The sequence below is a fragment of the Procambarus clarkii genome, chromosome 16 (genome assembly GCF_040958095.1).
Source record: "Procambarus clarkii isolate CNS0578487 chromosome 16, FALCON_Pclarkii_2.0, whole genome shotgun sequence".
Lineage (NCBI taxonomy): Eukaryota > Metazoa > Arthropoda > Malacostraca > Decapoda > Cambaridae > Procambarus > Procambarus clarkii.
The window spans coordinates 38,573,054-38,582,266 of record NC_091165.1 but is presented as its reverse complement, the minus strand read 5'-3'; the positions used below and the strand labels follow the sequence as shown (position 1 = coordinate 38,582,266).

The following is a 9,213-nucleotide window of genomic DNA, read 5'->3' as shown; positions in this document are numbered from 1 at the left end:
CATATCCGCTTAATGTGTCTACAACCTAATTACTTAAAACTACACTATTTAATTCATTCATATCACGTGCATATTGGTCATTATGCTCATACAACCGACATAACAATTTATTTTCATTATTAGAATCATACATTTCATCAAGTAATACAGATACAAAGAGATTTTCTTTCTGAGAAGACCGTTAGTATTGGCTGGCTGGCAGGCAGGCAGGCAGGCAGGCATTTGAGGGTTATTATTTCGCCTGTTGATTGGGGGGAGGGTTGATGTGTTAGGGGGTTTTCGGTTAGGTGTGGTGGTGGTGATTGGTGGTGGTGGTGATTGGTGGTGATTGGTGGTGAGTAGTGGTGGTGGTGGTGGTGGTGGTAGTAGGTGGGAGGGGGGGGGGGGGGGGAAGGGGAATGATGGTCTGTGGATTCCTTCTCCGTACCCCTTACATATAAGCAAAAACATGCCTTCCTGTGGGTATAGAAACATTAACACAAATTATATCAGTAACTGATATTGTAGCCTTTTAAACAGAAAAGATTTGTACATACAAATACTTTTAAATTATCATTTATTTGTGGAAATGGCATTTACGTCATTAAATTGATACCTCAGCATCAAGTGTCCTGCAGTGGTCCAGTGGTAAAGTGTATATAAGTGATGCGTATTCTTGGAGTTGCGAGTTCAAACCCGGATTAAGCTATATATATATATATATATATATATATATATATATATATATATATATATATATATATATATATATATATATATATATATATATATATATACAACATGTTTTGTTTTGGTTGTTTGTTTTTGTATAAAGCCTCACACACTATATTAAGCGAGTTTGTTTTAAACATGACATACATATTAATTCATTTTACCAGGCCTTATTCCACACAACTCCGTGAATTTCCCGTGGAGCCAGCCAGCCAGCCATTCAAACAAAAACAAACGAAACAAAACAAAACAAAACAAAAAACATTATTGCCAACAGCATTTGGTGTTCCCAGGCGGTCACCCATCCAAGTACTAACCAAACCCAACGTTGCTTAACTTCGCTGATCGGACGAGAAGCGGTGTTCTCAACGTGGTATGGCCGTTGGCATGAGACTGCCTACACATTGTGGCTAATAACCAACTCTTTTTAGTCATCACGGCAGGATACGGACCTTCTTGTGGTGTCTTAATGGTAATTGTATCCTAACATATTTTTGTCTCCTTGGCATGGATATTTAACATCGTTTATTCAGTCTTGGGTTTATGTTCTTTCGCCATTTACAGACATTTTACATCTACCTACTTCCTCAGCCTACCCTGCCAATTTCTAATGAATTTGTGGATTTTCTTTTGTAATACATACATGTGTGTGCTCATCTGCTCTTCAGTTTTTATGATATTTGTCTCATCTGTCCTGCTTTATGATACTTTTACAAAGAACATGAACAAATGCTTCTATTTTAGAGAAGATATGGGATCCAGGTTTCGGAGCCGTAAAACCAACCGTCGTGATTGGTGGACGAGTTGCCAGGTTGCAGCTTCTGTACCGTGCCGGCACATAAATAGGTTCGGCTCAAGCGGCGGCAGCATCATTCCCCCGTGACTGTCTGAGCGTCTCTCATCACCTTGGTTATCTCATCATCATCATGGTAGAAGCAAAGCCTACCAAGAAGGCTGCGGCTGCTGCTGCTGTGGTGGCCACCACCAGGAAACCTCGCGTCCAGGTTGCTCACCCGAAAACTAGTCAAATGGTTCTAGCCGCGGTCGCAGCACTCAAAGACCGTAAGGGCTCGTCTCTACAAGCAATCAAGAAGTACGTTGTTGCCAACAACAAAGTCGAGGCTGCCAAGATCGCCATTTACATCCGAAGATTTCTCAAGAAAGCAGTGGCTGACGGCATTCTTGTTCAGACCAAGGGAAGTGGAGCTAGTGGATCATTCAAGCTGGCCGTAGCAGAGAAGAGGGCCGTTCTAACTCCCAAGAAAGCCACCACAACCAAGAAACCATCTACAGCAGCAAAGAAGGCCGTGGTAACTCCCAAGAAAGCCGCCACAAGCAACAAACCACCTACAGCCTTGAAAAAGAAGCAGCAGCAGCAGCTTGTTGTTGGGAACAAAAAGCCCAAAATAAAGAGAGCTTCAAAATCTCCCAAACCACCCAAGGCAAAGAAAGCTGTCAAGAAAACAACAAAGGCAAAATAAACGACGACATGCAAGCAGCATGAATACACATGACAATAAACATCCAGGCCTCCCCCCTCAGTGGAGGGGCCTCATATGATTCCAAAAAGAGTTTAGTTTTGTAGACAAATAAATCATTACTTTTGGGGTAGATTTACTCTGTATATTATATATATATATATATATATATATATATATATATATATATATATATATATATATATATATATATATATATATATATATACACATACATGGGTGAGGTGATATGGTACCAAAGTTTTGGGTGAGGTGATTGACATTTACACAAGATAAAACACGAACCAATGGGAATAAAAACATAAGAATGGAAGTAACTGCAGAAGGCCTATTGGCCCATAACACAAGCACTTCCTCTTGATGCTTCTATATTGGTTCGGAGTCTTGAAGCTATAATATATATATATATATATATATATATATATATATATATATATATATATATATATATATATATATATATATATATATATATATATATATATATATATATATATATATATATATATATATATGCACACAAAACTAAATAGTCTTGTTAGACAAATTGCCCCTATTAGAGGCAAGTTGACTAACAAGCCGAATGACTGCAATTGTTTTGAATTTGAGTTAAATCTAACATAGAAATGTAATCAAACCTAACCTAACCTATGCTAACCCAAGCTAAGCTAACCTAACCTAACCTAAGCTAAGCTAACCTAACCTAACCTAACCCAGCAATTCATGATCTTAATATAATACTGTTAATTGGATAAACCAATTTGGAAAGAAATGTTCGAAAATAACAAAATTAACTGTGCTTGTTAGGAAAATTGGGCCTTGCATACTTGTCCCAATAGTGTGGTTCTCGCTTTTAGGTACGACATAAACGTATACCTAAGTTGAGAGAGAAAAAGATTCGCACTCAAACATGCATATCGATTGCCAGTCCTGAATTCTGGGTAGATATTCGTGTCCTCCCTTTTCATTTACCATCATTTGGATACTATCAAAACAGCTCTGAGAAGGATAAAATGAATAAAACGGGTAGCTCACTCATGTAAAAAGGAAGAGTTGGGAAAGATCTCTCTCTCTCTCTCTCTCTCTCCTCCCCCCCCCCCCCCCCCCCCACCACCAATGATCCTGCTCTGCTAGTATATAACGGAACAAACCTTCCCCCCCCCACCCCTCCCTCCCCAATCAGAGTCCCTTTAAGCATGCGAGGATAAAAAATAGATTTCATAAGACCCAATGTGCTAGCTGATATCAAAACAATTTATGTTATCGTCTATTAAGCCCTTCAGTAAAAAAGTATAGGGACCTAATTAGGTCCCGTTTTGAGGTGGTGGTGGGTGGAATCGATGGATTAGCCAAGCTCTTATCCGCCGAATCCGTAGAGGGTACGACCCTGGCGCTTCAGAGCGTACACCACGTCCATGGCAGTGACGGTCTTCCTCTTGGCGTGTTCCGTGTAGGTTACAGCATCACGGATGACGTTCTCGAGGAACACCTTCAGGACGCCACGGGTCTCTTCGTAGATGAGACCCGAAATACGCTTCACGCCGCCACGACGAGCTAAGCGACGAATAGCGGGCTTGGTGATGCCCTGGATGTTGTCACGTAGCACCTTACGATGACGCTTGGCGCCACCCTTTCCGAGTCCCTTGCCTCCCTTGCCGCGTCCAGTCATGGTGTTGAAGTTGTGTGAATAATAAAATTTCGGATGAATGAATGAATGAATTAAATATAGGTCAAGATACCCTAATGGGTGAGCGTGGAAGTGGGGATAGGGGAAGAATTAGTGGGGGTGAGAGGAAGGGTTTTTAGTATGAGGTAAAGTGCCAGGGCTAGACCCAGCTGCATGGCATTGAAATCGTTATGACCAGACTAGGCAGTGAAGGCAAGGAATCGGATCTGTGACAACAATTCGTCTTTTCTGAGCACCCACGGAGACAGCAGCCCTCAGCTGGGTGTGCCCTGGAGGCTCACACCAGATGTGGTCTTTGATCTGATAATCAGCATCGTGGCCCACCCAAGGCACCAGAAAACGGGAGCTAGTTGGTCCCCCCCTAAAGAGGGAGGAGAAGAGTTAGGAGGTTATAGTTGGAAGTTTGGTGATTTGAGTAGTGATATTATAGGAGAGGGGTTATGTAAAGGACGGAGCAGGAGGTGGATCGTCGATCAGGTTAAAGAGGTTGTGCGTATGTCTGGGTCTGCTTAGGACGTTTCTGAGGAACGTGTCGTAGTTGTCATGATAGGTGAGAATTCTGTCAATCTGTTTCTTCCCCATAGTATCCCAGGTTATGTTCAGAGGTGGGATGTTCGCCCTCTCATGCAGGGCCTCACTGGTGGTGAAGTCCTGCCAATGGGTATCGAACACCCATCTCAGAGCCCTGTTCTGGGTACGCTGGAGTTTCTTCCTATTTGTTGGTGCTGCAAGTGTGAGTGGGATCGGTGCATATGTTAGGAGTGGGAGAATAAGTGTTTTGTATAAGTAGAGCTTGGTGGCTTGGGAGGCATGTTTGAGTGGGTAGAGTTTTGATAGGGCGTTTGAGGCTATAGCTTTCTTGGGTGTTATGTGTGTGTGAAAGCGAAGGTTAAAGTCTAGTGTGAGTCCAAGTACTGTGGTTTTGTTGACTCTTGGGATCTGGGTTGCATCTGGTGATTGAGAGTAGAGTTTTACTGGGTCAGGGTTACGTCGTTTGTTGTAGAAAAAGTAAGTTATTTTTGACTTGTTGGGGTTTGTTTTTATTCGCCAGTCGTGTTCCCAAAGGGTGACTTTGTCTATTTCTTGTTGTGCTTTCCGTGTGAGGGCGTTAATCGTATAGTCTGTGATCAGTTGGGTTACGTCGTCAGCGTAGCAAAGGGTCATTGATGTCCAGTATACTGGGTCAGGGATGTCGTTTATATAGAGTATGTATAAGGTTGGTGAAAGAACTGAGCCCTGAGGGACACCTGCATTTAGGTTGAAATAACCTGACAGCTTGCTGAGGAACTTGATCTGCATCTTTCTATTTGTTAGAAAGCTGCAAAGTAGCCTCTGCATGTTATCAGATAGTTGAAACATAGTGCAGAGTTTGTAACGTAGGCCGTCGTGCCATACAGTGTCAAAAGCTTTTTCGACGTCCTTTGCAATGAGGGCCGTCTTGGCCCTTTGGTGTTTATTTATGGAGAGGTAGTTTGTTATTATGTTCAGTGCGTCTTGTGTTGAGCGGTGTTGTCTGAAGCCAAATTGTTTGTCTGTCAATATGTTTTTGTGTTCTAGGTGATTCCTGAGTTTATGATTAATGAGTTTTTCGTATACTTTTCCTAATGTCTCTAGTAAGCTGATCGGTCTGTAGTTCTTAGGGTCTGTCGGGGATTTTTGGGGTTTTGGAATGAGGATTGCTGTGGCTTCTTTGAATGGGCTTGGGAAATATCCTGATGCTAGTGAGGCGTTGTAGACGTCTGTGAGTGCAAAGATTAGGGGGTCTGGAAGTTGCTTGAGGAGAGCTTGGCCAATGCCAGAGGCTCCTGGGGCTTTACGTCTGGTGTTCTTGAGCATGAGTTTAACTTCGTCAGGTAGTATTGATTCTGTGAGGTCACTTTCTAAGTCGTCTAGTGTCGTGAGGTCAATGGTAGGGTAGTGTGTGATGGCATGAGGGTTGTGTCGTATCCATGTTTCTACTCTGTTTATGTTTTGTATTGCTGTTGGCTGTGGGGGGTGGGGATTGAAGATGTCCTGCCAGTGTTGTTTGAATATGCCTACTACTTCTGAGGGATCGGTGTAGTTTTGATTGTTGTGAGTGATGTATGTAAAGGCAGAAGAGGAGGAGTTTCCTCTGATCCTCTTTATGAAGTTCCAAAATTGTTGTGGAGTTGTTTTTCTTTGTATTTCAGCTTTATGTATGAGTTTCTCCCAGTGGTTAGCATGGTCTTGGTCAAGGCTGTTGAGTATGTGGTTTTTGAGTATAGTCAGGTCTGTGTTTACTTGATTGTATCTGTGAAGGTTGTGGGTGAATCTGTTGTGATAGCAGGAGAGTAGTCTTTTTGTTCTGATCGAAGGAAAAAAGGAGTATCTGGTTTTGTGGGTAGTTTTTGGAATGGTAGCATCAGCTGCTTGTATGATGTTATTCTGGATGGTGAGGATTTGGGAATCTATGTCTGTGTGTGGTTTGTCTTGGAAGTTGTAGGGCTGTGTGCTGGCAGTTAGGTGTTGTTTGAAGGCTTCCCAGTCTGCATTTTGATAGTCATATTGTGGGGTGGCTGGGATGAGTATGGGGTTGCTGGAGAGTATGAGTGATATGGGTATGTGATCTGAGCCAGTGAGGGGTCCGGGTGTGATGTAGTGTTGTAGGTGGGTGCCTGCTCTGTTGGTGAGGATTTGATCTGGTCTCCCAGTTCCATTGTGTGCGTAGGTTGTTTGGAAGTCAGGGCCAAGGAAGGTGAGGTGTTTGTTTTGGTGGAGTTGGTGTAGTTGTTGACCGTGCATGTTGTGTTGGCGATGGTTGAATGTTTGGTGTTTTGCATTTAGGTCTGCTAGGAGGAAGACTGGTGTGTGTGTGTGGTTGAAGAGAGTGTTTAGGTCCTGGAGAGGGAGACCTAAGTTTGGACGAATGTATGTGGTACCAATGATCATCTGCCCGTGTTGAGTGTGAATGCGGACTGCTAGGAAGTGTTTGTGCTGCCAGTTGGTAGTGAGGAGGTCATGTTTATAGGTGTTCTTTATTAGAATAGCAACCCCTTCGTAAGCTTCATCAGGAGATTGGTATGTTGTGAAGCCAAAATGTCTAATTTTGTGAGAGTTCGTCACGCATGTGCTGTTTAGTAGCAGCACATCCGGTCTTTCATTCTCCACAAAGTTAGCAATTAGGTGTCTGATGTTGTAATATGCTCTAACGTTAAATTGTGTGATTTTCATATTTACTGACTTGATGGGGTAGTGTTTGTGGCGTTTGAACCGGAGGGGTTCTCCTTTGTGGATTGATTCGTTGTGTAGATAGATTTGGTAATTATAGATTTGGGTAGGAGATATGTATGACGTCCGTTTTGCATGGTTTCTGGTATGAATTTAGGAAGTTTTGGTGTAGGGGTGAGGGAGTGGTCTGGGGAGGTGTTAGTCCTCTTGGCTGAGAAAGACACGTTTTGGGGCTGATTTTGTGGGATTTTGGGCTTTGTACCTGTGTGGTATTGGGTTAGGGGCGTGAGGTTGGCTAGCGTGTTGGGCGTGAGGTGAGTTGACGTGTTGGGCGTGTGGGCTAAGGTGAGGGAGGTTACATGTTTCTTGGTATCTGATGTCCTTTTTATTGATGGGTTGGTTTTCTTGTGTATTGGGGTTGTTCGTCTTGCATGCAGAAATTTCTTGTTTTGTTTTGATGAGTTTGTTCTTTTCACTTGAAGAGTTGTTTTGTGTTTTGGTGAGCTTGATCTTTTTGACTGAAGAGGGGTAGCTGTCATGGAGAGCATGGTCTGTGAGAAGCAGTTAGAGGCCTGGGAGTCAGGGGAGGGTGTAGATGGTTCTGGGTTTTGTGTTTGGGGGGTGGTGGGGGGAGGGGGTGGTGTTGGGTTTGTTGTCTGGGAGGTGGTGAGGAGTGGGGGCGAGTGTAGGGGTGGTGCTGGGTTTGATGCCTGGGGGGTGGTGAGGGGTGGGGAAGAGAGTGGGGGTGGTGCTGGGTTTTTTGTCTGGGAGGTGATGAGAGGTGGGGGTTGTACTGGGTTTGTTGTCTGGGTTGTGATAGGGGGTGGGGGTGGTGCTGGGTTTTTTGTCTGGGGGGTGATGAGGGGTGGGGGTGGCACTGGGTTTGATGCCTGGAGTGTGATAGGGGGTGGGGGTGATACTGGGTTTTGTGTCTGGGGAGTAATAAGGGGTGGTGGTGGTGGTGGTGTAAGTGCTTGTAGGGTGATGGGGGGAGGTGTTAGGGGTTGTACTGGTTGTGACGCCAAGCTGGGAGGGATGACTATTGGAGGGAGGTTGTTTGCTAGTAGGATTTGTTGGATGTTGGAAATTGCCTTCCTCGTGTCTCCTTGTGCTGATATCTGTGCTATTATGATAGCTGCCACTATTCTCGGGGTGTCGTCTGTTGGTGGGTGAGGGGGGGGAGGGGGGGCCTGAGTATGGTGGTTTGCGAGATGGTGTCCGCTGGTGGTGTGGGTTTGGAGAGGTGGGAAACCTGGGGGGGTGGGGAGCAGGGCACCTCTACCTTGAGGGTTGATGGGTATTGTTTGAGCATTTTGGGGAATTGTGTTGGGGCGGTGAAGCTGGTTAGTGAGGTTTTGGGGATAAAGCTGGCGTGCTGTCTGGGCATGATATTGGGGTAGTGTGTTTTGGGTCTTATTCCTCATTGCCTTGATGAGTTGCACCCTGATTTTGCAATTGTGGTGGGTGGCAGGATGGTTTTCACCACAGTTTATACAGCATCGTGTTCCTTCTGTGCAATCTTTCCAGAAATGTCCTTTGTTGGCGCATAAGGAGCAGGCTTGTTCCTTTTCCTTGCATTGCCTGGTGGTATGGTTGAATCCATAGCACCTGAAGCATTGTGTAATGGACTGGTATGTGCTCATCTTGAAGTTATAATGTGGGATGGAAATGTGGTCTGCTTTAAAGCCATGTGTGAGGAGGGATTCAGCTTCAGTGGGGGAGGAGCAACGGATTCTGAGGATCTTTGTGTTTGGTGGGTGGAAGAGATCTTCTATGATGATGTTGTTGGCTTTTCCGATGTCGGCAGTACGTTGTTTGTCTAAAGTTGTAATCGTGGAGAGGAGGGTGGTGTCTACGTTGAAGGCAACAGCGGTGCAATTATGTTTCTGTTCCAGTGTCAGTGCAGGGGTGAGTCCAAGTGTCTGTAGTCCTGTTCGGGCTTTGGGGGTGAGGCAAGCATAGAGGTCAGATTCAGAGGGTAGAAAGAGCTTTATTCCTTTGTCAATGGGGGTGATGGAGGTGTAAGGAGTCTGGGTGATCATGTAGATTTTCTGTCCTATTCCGTCAGGGTCAAGGGGAGGATCAAGAGCATAGAGGAGGCGAAGGCAGTGCATTTTAGGTGAGGTA

At 44.5% G+C, this 9,213-nt stretch overlaps 1 non-coding gene across 1 annotated transcript; it reads right to left on the bottom strand.

Annotated features, from left to right (window-relative positions):
• Window positions 1-979: 979 nt before the first annotated feature.
• On the bottom strand, window positions 980-1,098 carry LOC138365479 (5S ribosomal RNA). Its single transcript, XR_011228834.1, has one exon. It is a non-coding gene; the product is annotated as a 5S ribosomal RNA (ribosomal RNA).
• Between the last annotated feature and the right edge of the window lie 8,115 nt (window positions 1,099-9,213).